We start from the raw sequence: 16997 nt of genomic DNA on the forward strand, positions 1-16997 counted from the left end.
ACGTCTATAAATCCACTCAACTCCTTAAGTCACGATGTTACGGGTTACCACAAGTGTTTCTTTCTTGCCGAGGACGAGTTGAAATAGTCAGGGGTAACCACAGTGAGAAATAGCCACATTAACTAAAGAAATATAATGGTACAAGATGACCGTCAACCTCCCTTCATTAGCTCCAGAAGTCATTATTTTCATCAACGTAATGGACACGTTCTGCCACATGGAGGTAAACGACTCGGGGTGCAAGTCAAGAGGAGGAGAGTCAAACCAGTACTGCTCCTCGTACCGTTGGACTAGGAGGTCCGATAGCACCTTGATGTCGGCCGTCATTTGCCTGTTACTGTGGGCGACCTTACTCACCAAGACGACAACCAAGAGCATTAACCCCTCTCCCCCCCTCCCCCCCCAAATAATTGTGCAAAACTATTTTGTTTTCAAAAGTAAGACAAAAAACATCATGGTTGTTGTAGTGATGGTTGTTGTGTTGGCGGTGATGGTTACGTGTGTAATAATTAGGTGAAACAAGCTGGGTTATCTAATCTTCAAATAAATCTACTTCTTTTTAATAGTCAAATTCATCATAAACTAACGTAAGCTTAACCTTTGCCTGTTGACCGCCGCCCACACTACGATCTTCAATAATCGTCTGAGAACTTTACCTGGAAACGACAAACAGAATCAACTACAAACTATTTGGGTTGGTTCAGGAAAGGCAAGTCTACCACAACACCGATAGCTCTGGCTTGTGAGAACAAATACAGCTGCACCAAGTGGTAGCCGATATAATGTAACCAAGTGAAGGCGGTTGATGAATTATGACATGACGGTCTACAGCTCAAAACCCTCCAACTCGGAGTTCCCGCCAAATACGAAATATTTCTGTGCAACCTCGTGGACGGCAGAGATGCTAAACTGAGAGTGGGAAGGCACACAGGAGAGACCTTCCCACTTATGAGCAGTCTCTCTCAGGGCAGCGGCTTCTGCTTTTGCCTTGTACGGTACATCATCTACACAAGTGACATGCCACCACCAACAGGTAGAAGGCAGCTACCAAACAGGGAGGTACTACCGCCTGGGAAGATATTGGAAGCATAATGTGTTGTCTAATGGTGGACTCTGCTGCCATATGGCATCACGAAAATTGTGACCATGTTCCAGGTTGCTGATCTGACTTTCTGCCTCATTTACACACAATTGCAGGGTCTCAATTGTTTCTCTTACTTTGTCAACACAACATATATATTGTTTCTCACTCTTGATCTGTTTTTTGTGGTATATTTATTTATGGTCCTTTATTATTATTATTATTATTATTATTATTATTATTATTATTATTATTATATTATCTTTTAATTTAATATTCATTCTATTTTTCATTATTATTATTATTAGTAGTAGTAGTAGTAGTAGTATAATTTCGCCCCCAGACCCTGATGTGGTTCTTTGACCTGTGCCCTGGTAGGCTAATCCCGTTAAAAAATAAATAAAAAAAAATAAAAGGAAGAAAACGAAGGTAAATCACGAGCACTACAAGTCGACAACACCAAAGGGGAACAGCTACGAGGAAAAAGGGAAAATCTAAACCAGTCTCCCCAAATTCCCAGTGATACCCCTATCTAAAAGGAAAACCCAACCACTAGTAATATATAACGACCCGATACAATACAGGCTCACCAGAGGCACCCTTCTGAACCTGAATATATCCGCGATACGCTACAATAAGTGTCTCCGAGCTACAATAAGTGTGTCCGGGTTACAATAGGTGTCTATGAGCTACAGTAAGTATATCTGGGTTACAATAAGTGTGTCCGGGTTACAATAGGTGTATCCCAACACAATAGGGTGTCTATGGGCCACAGTAAGTACATCTGCTGTCATGTCTACGGTTACAATAAGTGTCTATGGGCTACAGTAAGTATATCTGGGTTACAATAAGTGTCTACGGGTTACACATGTCTCCCTTTCACTATAAATGTATTATTGCTAAAGGGAATATTAAAAATTTGAGAGGCAGACAAAGACACAAATAGAGAGGTACAGTAGACAGAGGTACAGTAGATAGAGCACAGTGGAGACGTAGGTATAGGTAAAACAGAGGTACGGTAGACAAGGGTACAGATAGACAGTACAGAGACAGAGGTACATGTAGACAGAGTTACAGGGAGACGTAGGTATAGGTAAACAGAGGTACGGTAGACAAGGGTAATAGATAGACAGAGGTACAGTAGACAGAGGTACAGATAGACAGGGGTACAGTAGACAGAGGTACAGGTAGAGAGGTACAGATAGACAGGGGTACAGTAGACAAGCGTACAGGTAGAGAGGTACAGATAGACAGGGGTACAGGTACAGGTACAGGTACAGGTACAGGTAGACAGGAGTACAGATTACCATTTAGATAGACAAATGGACAGAAATATATCTATGTACCAGAGAACACACACACACACACACACACACACACACACACACACACACTACTACTACTACTTTGCTGCCACTCGGAATAGAGTATAGCGATCATTCAGCTATTATACAATTATACGAGTTATTAAGGATGTCACTTCGGTTGGTGCGTTCTAAGGTGACTAAAGAGGCTGATACGGGACCGGCAGGGTCAAGCACAGATGTTGCAAATGTGGGGGGCTACATCTAGTGCGGGAGGGGCGGCGGCAGCGTCTTTCCGGCGTTGGCACTTGTCTGCCTCGGTTTGCAGTCGGTCTAACTCTTAAGTATTGACACCTTCTTGTGTGGTGCTCCTGCAAGCGCTACTGAGTCGATTAATCATCTCCCAGGTGAGGGAGTCGATTTGGCACTTTTTCAGGTTTATCTTAAGACTATCCTTACAGTATACCTTTCCAGTTGCCCGCCAGCATTACGTTTAGTATTCATTAGTGTTATGCCATAACTTATCAACTTGAATTACGTTAAAGATTAATAAACTAATGAGGGCACATATGGCACAACAAAAACAAAAAAACAAATTGCCAACTCAGCACATCTTATTCCTGGGTTCAAACAGCCCTCTTTATCCCAACAGTTCAGGAGTGAAGGTTTGGAATTATACACATTACAAAAGATTTGAATAAAATTTAATAAAAAAAAATTACCACAGTAAGTGTATAGGTTCCATCATGAACAGATAAATTAAATCAAGAGAATAAAGAATCAACATAACCCTGTGTAAACCACTAATATATGCACAGTAAATAAACAATAAACTACTTGTAATATAACCATTGATTACACCTTACACCCATAAATAATACTAGAGCAGCACTGAATAGTTAATACTCAACTAAACCCGATTTGAAAAGGTCTCCACCACTGACAAACTCAAACGTCCTTCCACCTCCAAGGCCAGCCAATGACTGACATGGCTCCATACTCCAGGGGACTACAACCCTAATACTAATATTAATCAACTCCTACATTAAGCTACAAAAATACCTACATACACACAGATTTTTTTAATGTATCAAGTACCAGCCCTGCTCACACACAATTACAAAAAAATTCTTATTTACACTACTTAAGGGTAACATGCGGGTAAATTGGCCAATCCAGTGTAGTTGTTCATGGATAGTGGTAGCCTCGATGCTTCTACAGTTGGTGTCAGCAAGAATACTGGCAATTGGTTTCTTAGTCTTCCCAGGGAACTCCGAGGATGAAACGTAGACGACGTTCGTGAAAATTTGCAAGTGCCTTGAGGTGCCTCCTGTGTATGACCCATGTCTCGCTGCCATATAGCAGGGTGGGGAGGACCACTGCTGGATATATGTGTAACTCTGTAGATAGTTTCAGCTTCCTACAGCTGAAGACACGGTTTTGGAGTCTGCCAAAGTCTTGAGATGCACATCTGATCCGATGCTGAATCTCTTCATCGATGTCCGCGGTGGAGTTCAGGAGGGAGACGAGCGACCGAAAGTGGGTAGCATTAGAGAGGGTAGTACCGTTAAGCTGGACCAGGGGCATGCTGAAAGAGAATCGAAGTCTCACATGCATTCACCTCAAGGTCGAAGTGTGCATTCGCATCTACGTAGGTGTTCAGGATCTCCTGTAGGTTACGTTCAGAGTGAGCAACAACGACGAGGTCGTCTGAAGTTCACACACACACACACATCTTCAGGGGTGAGAACAGACTAAGGAGAAGTTCAAAACAAGGTGTATATATACAGAGGAGGGTGAGATCAGGTCCACAATGGTCAGGTATTAGGTAATGACCCTACTAATCTTTAAAAAGTACCGCAACGGTCGGTAGTCAGGTCAGAGGGTAAGGTGACCCAACTTTCTCACCTGGTTACAAATCTTCTTAATTACAGCTGCACACAGCTGCCCTGGGAGAACTTATCAATGCTCCATTTCCTCAGCAGCCAACAGAAGATGACCACCATTATTTTAAGCGCTACCGGCAAGTACACCCTCATCAGACCCACCGCCGTGTCATGACTGTCACCCATCATTTTCTGCAAGATGAACTGCGTTTGACTACGCTTGAGATGGCGGGTGACAAATACACCCGTGATGGGCACGTACTCCCACCACGAGGTAAAGTTTTCGGGGTGCAAGTCAAGCGGCGGCGGTTTAAACAGATACTGCTTCTCGTGCCATTGGACTACGAGGCCGGATAGCATATCGACGTTGGCCGCCCTTTTCCGGTTCTTGATAGCAACCTTCGGCACTGAAACAGCAACGATGAGCGTTAAGAGGCCCCGAACAGTTTTCTTATATACATATTTTTATTTTCGTAAATAAATAAAAACATTAATATTTGTGTTGTTTTTGTACAATTACATTAGGTGAAGTACGTGAATACATTGTGGTCTGTGATATGCTTACTCTTGTGGTAGATGTGGTGCTGGTTGTGGTAGAGGTGGTGATGGTTGTTGTGATGATGATGGTTGTTGGGGTGGTGGTGATGGATGTTATAGTGATGATAGTTGCCGTACTGGGGATGACTGTTGTAGTGGCTAGAGTTGTCGTAGTGGCGTTGTGATGATGGTTGCTGTAGTATCAATAATTGTTGTAGTGATGGTTGTTGTGTTGGCGGTGATGGTTACGTGTGTAATAATTAGGTGAAACAAGCTGGGTTATCTAATCTTCAAATAAGTCTAATTCTTTTTAATAGCCAAATTCATCATAAACTAACGTAAGCTTAACCTTTGACATGTTGACCACCGCCCACACTACGATCTTCAATAATCGTCTGAGAACTTTACCTGGAAACGACAAACAGATTCAAATAGTAACAATGCAATTAAATTCCTCAAGGTACTACGGAACTGTCAAAAAAATATTATAGTTATTGGTAAAATGATACGGTGTTCTCTTTAAGACATGGTTGAAAGAAAACGATAATTTTCAGCGTAAACTATATCAACACAGTCATTATTTTTTTTCCGGGTCCAGACCCTGCACTACAGCAAACAATTCTTAAAAGATGTCTAATATTGAAAAAAAATGCGTTAATAATACTTTATCAATTAAATTTATATCAACATTTAGAGAGAGTTGTGGGGTGGGCATTGCCCCTTTGTACCTCATAACCTACAATTATTTTTAATTACAGTCCTTCAAATTTCATCATTATGGAAAGTAAAAAGTTGTCATGAAATATTATGGAACACTTAAGACTGACAAATATAGTTATTAACTCAATAATACTAAGACGTAGAAGAAGGGCGGCCGCATACAGGATAGATATTAAAGAGAATACCAGAGAATTTTTCTTATACCTTTATAATTTTATCCTCGCCATTCATCGATTTTTTAGCCGCTTGGACGGTCGCTCACGTCTGTTACACACTATTGGCAGGTACTGGACATGTACTGGCTCCAGGACGTATCTGTACCTGCGCCAGTGTTGGTCAAGCCTGGTCTTCATGAGCTCACACTCAGTGCCGTCACCACACTTTCTGGCAAATTATTCCAGTTGTTTACAATTCTCACTCCAAAAAAGTTTGCCCAGGCAATTTTCCGGTCTGAAAATTGGCAGATGAAATTCAAGGTGGACAAATGTAAAGTACTCAGTATAGGAGATGTAAACAGGGAAACCAGATACCAGATGAACAACGATGCCATAGAGAAATCCGACTGCGAGAGAGATTTAGGAGTAATGATAAGTAGGAACCTTAAGCCAAGTAAACAATGTGTTTTTGCTCGTAACAAGGCTAATAAAGTACTTGGGTTTATACAAAGGGGTGTTAGTTACAAGACTAGCGAGGTCATCCTAAAACTGTACCTTGCGCTTGTGAGACCACACCTGGATTACGCAGTTCAGTTCTGGTCACCGTATTACAGGATGGATATAGACTCATTGGCAAGAATTCAGAGGAGAATGACAAGACTAATCCCGGGCATTAGGAACCTTGAGTATAGAGACAGGTTAAAGCATCTTAATTTGCACTCCCTCGAAAGACGTACAGCGAGGGGCGACCTGATAGAGGTGTTTAAGTGGAAGGCAGGGCTAAACAAAGGAGACATTACAAAGGTACTCAAACTATCCAACCAGGAGCGAACTCGTAACAATGGTTTTAAATTAGACAAATTTAGATTTAGGCGTGAAATAGGTAAACACTGGTTTGGAAACAGAGTAGTGGATGAATGGAACAAGTTGCCAAATATCATCATTAACTCTAATACGCTGAATAGCTTCAAACATAGGTTGGATGCTTATATGAGCAATAGGGGTTGGGTGTAAACGGGACTGCCCAGTATGGGCCAATAGGCCCGCTGCAGTTTCCTCCATTCTTATGTTCTTATGTTCAACATTGAGCTGTGATCCCTAGTGGGAAGGACGACCGCCAGCTCCAAAAATGAACACTCGACTGAGTAATGACATGACTTCTGATAAGTTTATGTATATTTCTCCACACTTGCCGGCTTATTCGAAGTAGACCTGAACTACACAAAGGCTGTGAGAGGCTAACAAGAACACAGAACGATCACATCCCACTTACACACCTTAACAATATGAGCAATACTGAGATTTAAATTCTTGATATTTAGTTTCTTCCATTGCGTTACATGTTAAATTATTTGAATTAATTTAACGAAATAAAAGCTACATGACAGTTGTTAAGAGAGCTGTTCTCTTAACAAGAAAACTGTGAGAGCTAATATCTTTGGAGTAACGGTAGAAGTTAGCCCTGACAATTTTATTCTACTGATAGCTCTTTAACTTATGATGGGGATCTTATTTTAATCATAAGATAATCAAAATTTATTAACTAGTTATAATTTACGTTAGGCTTTTCAAATATTTAGTTCGGTAAAGTTTGTTTCTGATATAACAATCTGTGTTTATCTTAAACTGAAGATTAACTTTTGTGTTCCCATCGTAACACCAAAGACAGAGTCAATGTTAAGTTTAATAAACTTTGATATTATTTGGCGATATTATTAACAATTGTATAAAAAGGTTTTAATTGTCCCTCAGATACAAGAACAGTAGAACAATTAAAGAATTATAGGAAGAGGATAGAATGAGAAAAAATGCAAACAGAAAACTGCAAGGGGCCACTTAATTGGAATTTATAAACATCTCACCGAGCGCCTACTCAGTCGAATGTCCACACCTGCAGCTGGAGGACACCCGCCCCACGAGGGGTCACAGATCAAGGTTGAAGAAGCTACAAGTTCGGAAAATTGCTAAGGCAAACTTTTTTCAGAGTAAGAATTGTGAACTCTTGAAACAATCTGCCAGAATATGTTGTGACGGCATCGAGTGTGAGCTGTATCGAGACCAGACTTGACCAAAACTGTTTCAGGTACAAATAAATTTTAGAGCCAGTACATGCCCATTACGTGTCAACAGTGTATAACAGAGACGGGACCGACCGTCCAAGTGGCTAACGAGCCAATCGGTGTCGAAGAGGATAAAAGAAAAGGAAAAAAAACATGATATATTTAAAAATAAATTCAATCCCGGCCAGGGACACATATAACAAGGGTGTTATCTAGTGAGGCATTTGTGATCTCGTGTACTAACAACCAAAAATAAACGTCTTAACAAAGTAACACAGAATAGACCAGCCGCCTGAGCGGCGAGTAAGTTAAATAAGTGGTGAACTGAAAAATAGATAACAAAAAATATCAGAAGCTTTAGAACAAATCATCATAATGAAGAAGTCTATCCTTCATCCAGGTCGTGTTCTATGACATATAATATAGAGAAAACGGTTTTTTCCGTCACTAAGATGAATATATATTTTGTTTAACGCAAATTTTATATATATACAGTATATATATATATATATATATATATATATATATATATATATATATATATATATATATATATATATATATATATATATATATATATATATATATATATATATATATATATTGATAAAATCACACAGGGAAAAGGGAAGCAATGGAGAACCTTAGCTTTCGTCGTTATTCAAGACACCTTCAGAGGCAACTGAATTACAAAGACTGAAGAGCTTATGTACACAGGGTGACCTTACAAAACATGAGGTCAGGTAAAAAAAATGACATCCATTAATCCACACACCAACCACACAGCAAACATAAGAAGAGATTATAAGGACGGGCGACATAACTATAATAGTCATGTCACGTCAGGTAAAAAATACGAGACCCACTAATCATCTATCATACATCTACCTTACGTGCTTTCAAAGACGAAAGCTAAGGTTCTCCATTGTTTCCCTTTTCCCTGTGTGATTTTATCAAGATTTATCTTATCCACGTTTCCGTTGTGGATCGTTTCTCATTTACCACGAGTATCCATTGAGTCTCGACCCCAACAACTAATAACCACCACCAGCAATACAGTGAAGTACAATAATACAATACAAAAGAATACAATACAATATAATACTGTACATTTATAATAGAGTTCAAGTTATTTCAAGAGTATGCAATAATTTAGGTCAAGATAAGGCTGAATTTTGTTGACATTTTATCCGTGTGATTGTGGACACCCGCCCCACAAGGGTCACGGCTCAAGGTTGAAGAAGCCACAAGTCCAGAAAACTGTAAGGGCTAACTTTTTCGGAGTGAGAATTGTGAATTATTGGAACAATCTCCCAAATAGTGTTGTGACGGCACCGAGTGTGAGCTCTTTCAAGACCAGACTTGCCCAACACTGGAGCAGGTTCAGATACATTCAGGAGCCAGTGCATACCCAGTACTTGCCAACAGTGTGCAACAGTAACGTGACCGACGCCCAAGCTGCTAATGAGCCGATCAGTGGTGAAGAGGATAAAAGTAAAATTAAAAGAGGCGGGAAAAAGTGACTCCATCCTCTCAATGTGAAGCGAAATTATAGTGTGTAAGGGCGAGAACGAAGGCTAGTATGACTGACGTAATAATAAGTGCCATTTTGGGGTAAGTGTATGTAAAAACGCAAAAACAAAAATATTACATAAAGAAAATGTATAATTTTGTTTTATTATTGCAGGCTAGATTTTTTTTTTTACAACAGAGTAAATGGCAAATAAAATCCGAAATGTTGAGAACCGCCGTTTTTACAGTACAAAACGTGTAGTTCCAGACTATCTAAAAATTCCAATGAAGATACAACGCAGAGAAGCCAACATGGAGTAAATATTGAATGAGGACAATCAAAAAAAGATGTCCTTTGCTGTCTGCTCCAGGAAAGAAGAGAAATATGATGGACGAATCTCCGAGACTCACCTATGATCCAACTCGTCCAGAAAGTTTAATTGAGTAGGCGAGAGAGGACGATACAGTCTCGCTCCTACAACTTTTAAGCACGTCTTGATGGCCGTTTTCCTCGGAAGATTTAATGGGGATTTTTAAGGTCTTCTAAATTTCTCGCAAAGTTATAAGAAAGATATGGAGCGATAGAGGGAAGAGATGTATGGAAATGTGTAAAGGGTCTCTCTCTCTCTCTCTCTCTCTCTCTCTCTCTCTCTCTCTGGTGATACACTTCCACACTCAACACAGCTACTCAGCATACAGCCAAAAACCTGCAAATATTTGGGAGGCCAAAATTGGGACCACCTTATTACCCATCCTAAAGCTAACCTAACCTAACTTAAGACAAACCTAACCTAACATAAAGGCAATATCACCTAACCCCCCAATCAGTATTAAGAGAGCAAATTTCCACGTGAAAAAAGCTTGAATGAAAGTTGAATTACTGATGATTCGTGGAAATATAAACGAAATTATTATAAAAACTAAAGGAGAGAGAAAACACAAATTAAAGTAGGAATAACAAAATATAAATCAAAGAAAAAATTCGCTGAAAATATCAAAGTTATTTATATTAATTGAAGAAATTTTATCATAAACAAACAAAATTATTCCCATTTTTTTATTACGTAAAAGGGATTAGAAAAAAATACAATCATATAAAAGAGGAATGAAAACAAAAAACCTGATGGTAATATTTCATAACCTATAATCACAAGCTGACAAGTTTAGAGTCGAGGAATGATTAATAACTTCATTTGGAGGACTTGGCAAACACCCTCGTTAATTAAGTATCAATATTACTCCACACAATAACAAAATCATTAACTTCTCTTATTTTTTCATAAGACTAAAGACAAAATTAGAAACACCTTACCATAAAAACACCAACAATCAAGTATATAAATAAATAAACACAATAATTTAAAATTCTACGGCCACCAATATTTCTCCCCCCGTGGCGTGCCGGGCGAGGTTTCGTACACTGCCTTAATGAAGTTGACTTTTGAGGCGCCAATTTAAACTTTGTGTTGAGAAGGTGATTGATCGAGCGAGGGGATCCAATACCCTGGGCGAATATTGGCTTCCCCTTAAATGTTTATTGATATGCAGGAGTGAAGTGTATTACAGAAAATTGTTTTATTGTACATCGACATTAGATGCATAATATTTTATTGTCACTGAAGATTTTAACTTGTGTAAAATAAACTGGCTAGGTTGATGAAATGAAGACTTACAGTTCTCGGTTAACTGGTGTTTAATGCAGACTGTAATTTAAGACAATAAGGCAATAATTGTCTTATATTTAGTGTTCATGTGTACAGTATAATACATTCATTGATCATTCGTATATATTATAAACGTTTATTAATTGACTAACATAGGGGGGTGGGATTAATGATGAAATATACGATGGTGGAGTTTTGCCCAAGGAAATTATTGACAAATTGGATTTTCTGCCATTAGAAGCTTAACTATTTACTATAATGTTGCACCATATCCTCCAACCGGGGTGTAGTATCTAGTTCTCTGTTTTCATAAGCTATAACGTAACTGTGATTACTGTATCATTATTTCCGGGATGTGTTTGTTTATTAAATTAACCTTCTTCTATTTCTCTTTCATTCTTATTTTCTTTGTGTACCTAATTATACTCTCTCTCTCTCTCTCTCTCTCTCTCTCTCTGTTGATATGGTGGCGGTAGACTCATAACGGCTTCCCTATGGGGAATAGTGGGAGGGGAGGAATTGGGAGGCGGAGGGAGGGAGGAGGAGAGTAGGGATGAGGGGTGGGACGGGGGGTGAATGAAGGAAGGGGAGGGAGAGGGTGGCTGACCATTTTAAAGTCGTGGGTGGAGTGGGTGGAGGGGGCGGAGATAAGGTACCGATTGATGTTTTTTTACGACCGTTTTTATGATGACACACGAATATAGTTTTAGGAACTGTGAGAGTTTATGAATCGACAGTAACTTTGATTCACGATGTTTCTGTTATATCTGTGTATATATGTTTATATTTTATTTATTAATTATTGGTAATTACATATAACATTAGTGAGTGATTCTTCCTCGAGGTGTTTCCCGCACTTCTGGCCAACAACAGTTTCGCTCACGTTCAGAATATTCAGAAAATAATCTTTAACAAAATATGGTAAAAAAATAAAGAAAAATAATCTAAACTTAATACTGTTCACTGCAGGTCTCTATCAAGGTCTAATGTTTATCGAAATTGGACGAACTCCTGTGGAAAATGACGGGTAGACAGACGATCTGTTAACGCAGCCAGAGACGTAAAAACGCACGTCTAACAATACCAAAGGGTCGGAAACATTTGAGTTTTGATGAATCGTCACCGTCGGATTGTCCGGGTGCAGCTATCCGGTTCCCCTATCCCTTGACTATCGTTCACATTAACTAACCTACGATGAGAGTTACAATCAACGCCAGCCACAGGTTGTTGTTTGTTCATGGTCAGTAAATTTCTTGCATTTCTGAAAACAGCCAAATGGGTCAGGTAATAACTGCATTGCGGTTAATTTTGAAGATTCTTGTGTGTAATGCTGTTTGCTGCGGTACAAAACGAAGGTCATGGGTAAATAGAGTTGAAAAAACACAAAGGAAATCCAAGAATTGTGGGATGGTCGCGCTGGGAATGGGCCAATTTTTGCGTGTGCGGGGGAGTAGGCAGAATTACCAGTTATTGGACGAATATGGAAATGCGCCATTGTTTGCATTAATTGAAATGGAAATTCTGATGGAAATGGGAATTGCGTTATGAACCATTGAATCGGTCGCCCAGAGAGGCAGATAAAATAGATTTAGCCGGTGTTCTCACGTTGCGTCCGACAACTGGGCAGTCATTAGGGGGCGACAGTCATGCGTCGTGGTGGATGTTGTGGCCGTCGACCGGGAAGTCATTAAAAACGACAGTCGCGTGCCTTGACGTACGGCACCGTTACGTTGAACAACCCCAAGAGGCTGTAACAGCGTCTAAACGATGTGCGTCTTTGTCATTTTTTTTCTGTGGCTCAGGAATGTAATTGCCACAAGATAAGAATCAACGTTTTGTTTCAGCACATAATGTAAATCAAGTCATAATTTAGGAAGAAAAGAAATGAAATATCCGATGAAACATTTATGGCACTCTTAACAATAAGTATTGTCTTGCCACCACTATGACATCACTATGAGAACATTCAAAATTTGGAAGAAACATTGAAAATAAACATTCTTTCTACATCCTCAACCTGTACAAGTCTTCCCTCCACTTGCCACTCAGCAGAGAACAACACTCCTCCCGACTCAACGTCCTTGACAAGTGCAGAGATGAGACCTTGCATAACGCCGTCTTAAAATTATGGCAAACAGTTGGTTTCTTTACCTTTAAAAAACGTCTGTGCTTTCTATAGAGCAGTCAAAGGAGGCACAGTGAGCTACGACGAATTACAAAATAAATTGAAACTTAACTTACTTATTTATGAGTATTGTATTGTTTCATCTCGGCCTTAAGATTACAGAGGTGAAAGTACTATTAAATTATTGGATGATGTGTATTTAAACTCGTTGAAGACAGTCGACTTTCCGAAGGGCTTTTACCTTAACCATCCAGCGACTCAATATAACAATCCAAAAGTAAATAATATCTTGTACAAACTTGTCTCAGCGCCGCTTGTGTGAGGAGTTTTGCATAACTCATGTTATTGAAAAGAAAAGTAAGTAATAGGTCCCAAAAATTTACACACACACACACACACACACACACACACACACACACACACACACACAGAGGCGCCGGCGTGAACTTGGTCACCATAAGAGTCCTCCTCATTTGTTGTTATTCGCCGTCACTTCCGGGGATTATTTTTGTATTTTCACAATTTAGAAAATATCGTCGTAATATTTTTTTCCTTTCTTTTTCTTAGTTTCGTATCAACTTTAGAGATGAGAAATTAACAATCGTTGGCGAAGGGGTAGTTTATGATATATTTTAATAAGACGCATTACAAAAAGTTACGCGAATCGCAAACGAGCTAGTAAGGGTGAGGAAGAAACTAGGAGGAATGGGAAGAGCAGTGAGGGGCAGGGGTGGGGAAAGATGAGAGGGAAAATCTAGCGACATCTGGCACGTCTTGCGGGGGTGGAGAATGTTGCCAAATTTCCAAGAATTAACACATTTTCTCCCCCCTCCCCCTCCCCAACTCAAGGAAACATACACACACAGTAAATGAATTAGTGGTCCAATTTACCCTCTACTACAAGCACCACATGTTCAATATCTCTTTCCGTTCATGGCGAAAATGAAATTCAAGCCAGTTAGGAATTTAATTACGTTCAAAATAAGAGATAGAAGAGAAAGAGAGGGAAAAGTGCGGGAAAGAGAGGGAAAGAGAGGGAAAGAGAGGGAAAGAGAGGGAAAGGGAGGGAAAGAGAGGGAAAGAGAGTTGTTTTCGACCGAGTCTCATCTTGTATTGATTTATGGAACAGGCCAAGTGACACAAGAGGATCGATTCTGGACCAATTGGTAAGTTACTGGATAGACTGGAACCTATGGATTTGACTGGAAATAATTATGAAGAATATTGCCATTATTTCCATGGTAATTGTCTCTCCCGGAGAGTTGCTGAACTGACTTGGGGGTCTATGGAAGTGACTGGAAGTAATTGACTGGAACTCATAGCTCTGACTGGAAGTAATTGAAGTAACTCATGGAACTGACTGGAGATAATTGACAGTAACTCATGGGACTGACTGGATTAAATGAAGTAAGCAATGACTGACTGGCAATAATTTAAATTAATGTTTCCAATTAAAATGACTGACTAAAGAACACTCGATTTTAACCTGTGGATATGACTGTTAGGTTAGGTTAGGTTAGTCATCAACAAGTGAAAATTAAGAGATACATATGAGTACATCCTTCTGTTTCTAGAAGTGTGAGAGATGAGAGAAGAGAAGTGTGAGAGATGAGAGAAGAGAAGTGTGAGAGATGAGAGAAGTGTGAGAGATGAGACAAGTGTGAGAGATGAGACAAGTGTGAGAGATGAGACAAGTGTGAGAGATGAGACAAGTGTGAGAGATGAGACAAGTGTGAGAGATGAGACAAGTGTGAGAGATGAGACAAGGTGTGAGAAATGAGACAAGTGTGAGAGATGAGACAAGTGTGAGAGATGAGACAAGTGTGAGAGATGAGACAAGATGAGACAAGTGTGAGAGATGAGACAAGTAGGTGGAGAGATGAGATGGAAATTGAGATGAGAGAAGTGAGAATGAGATGAGGAGACAAGTGTGAAGATGAACAAGTGTGAGAGATGGGGCAAGTGTGAGAGATGAGACAAGTGTGAGAGATGAGGCAAGTGTGAGATGAGACAAGTGGTGTGAGAGAGGGAAGAGAGGTGTGAGAGAGATGAGAGAAGAAGGTGAGAGATGAGACAAGTGGAGATGATGAGATGAGACAAGTGTGAGATGAGACAAAAAGTGTGAGAGATGAGACAGGTGTGAGAGAGAAGTGGCAGAGAGATGAGAGAAGAGAAGTGTGAGAGATGAGAGAAGAGAAGTGTGAGAGATGAGAGAAGTGTGAGAGATGAGACAAGTGTGAGAGATGAGACAAGTGTGAGAGATGAGACAAGTGTGAGAGATGAGACAAGTGTGAGAGATGAGACAAGTGTGAGAGATGAGACAAGTGTGAGAGATGAGACAAGTAGTGTGAGAGATGAGAGATGGGAAGTGTAGATTTATCGACACCAGTCAGTACCGGGAAGCCTTACCTTAAGACTCACCGTGTGCCGTTTACGAAAGAGACGACATTCAAGTGTCATTTCCAGGTTTGATGTGCAAAGAATGGCAACATCAGCCCAACAAGCATAAATAATAGTAAAAACACCACAAACAAAAAATACTACTACTACTAAGAATATAAGTACTTGCCCCATTAACGAGAATAATAGCACCAGGTCCAATAGCGAGAATAACAGCACCAGCCCCTAATAGCAACAGCCTCCTAGCAACAACATACCATAACATTAACCCTTCGCCAGGATACCATAAACAATGCTTCTTCTCAATATGCCAGACACTGTGGTGGGTATTATCATTCACTTTCCTCTTTTAAGTTCAAGTATATTGTTTCTCATAAGTATACTGTAGTTAAGTTGACCTTTTGACCTTTAATGTTAACCTTTTTTTTATAGTCCTTCGTGACCCTTTGAGGTACAGGTTTTCGACGTGTCTTAAATGAGTCTTGGTGTGTTGAGGTCGCTGGTGATCCTCGTTAAGTGTCAAGTCGTGGGCCATGCATGTTCTCTTTCTTCATATGGATCGAGGCCGCTGTGTTTCTTGTTCCTTACCCACTACTGAATTTTGCTTGTCATCTTGTGTCCTACTGTTGATTATCTGGACGCGAGTGACCTTCGTGTTCCCCCTTTTCAGTGTGGGATTAGTTAGGAGAGGTCAGAGGTCATAACATTACTAAGAACATGAAATTAACAGGTGAACTTTACTCGGTCGTATATGAGTAGTTGTCATAGTTTTCTTCATTCATTTTCAGTCTTTTTCTTTCATTTATTGCTTCTTTCTTATTATATTTCACTTTCTCTCTCTATATATATATATGTTACGAATTGATAAGTACGACGTTATGGATAATCACTTTAACATCCTCCTGTTATCCAATGAATAGTTAATTGGCTTAGTTAATCCATACGTGGGGTGTGTTGGTAATGAGAAGGGAGGAGAGATGGAGAGAACAGCTGGTGGACGACCGGCTTAGATTCACCTTCCCCTCCTTTACCTACAGAAGCATCCACAACATTGGTATAGTGAGAATATATGTTTATACTGGTAATGTCTTGTATTCCAGCGTTATGTAATTCACTGTTATGTATTTCAGGGTTCTGTATTTTAATTTTTGTAATTCGGTGTTTTGTATTTCAACTCAGAAGTCACTTAAAGTCAGGCCTTAACAGAGTAAGACACCATCTTGGCTGTCGACTTTATCCCATGAGTTATGTAAACAACTCAGATGAGTTTGCATGTCGTCAGCTAGTGGAAAATCTTTACAGTAATGTCCGTTTGAAAATCCATCTTCGTGTCATAGTTATGGATGAAGCAGTCAGATATGGTTGCAATGGCAGGTTATGAGAGAAATTGAACTACGTAATCCCCGTCTCCTAAATGTATATATTTAAATATTTGATACCTACTGTATATCTACGTATAGAATTATATATAGTATTTTTAAAACTTATGTGTATTATTATTGATATTATTATTATTATTATTGTGTGTGTGTGTGTGTGTGTGTGTGTTTTGC

Source organism: Homarus americanus, unplaced genomic scaffold (assembly GCF_018991925.1).
Source record: "Homarus americanus isolate GMGI-L3 unplaced genomic scaffold, GMGI_Hamer_2.0 scaffold23939, whole genome shotgun sequence".
Lineage (NCBI taxonomy): Eukaryota > Metazoa > Arthropoda > Malacostraca > Decapoda > Nephropidae > Homarus > Homarus americanus.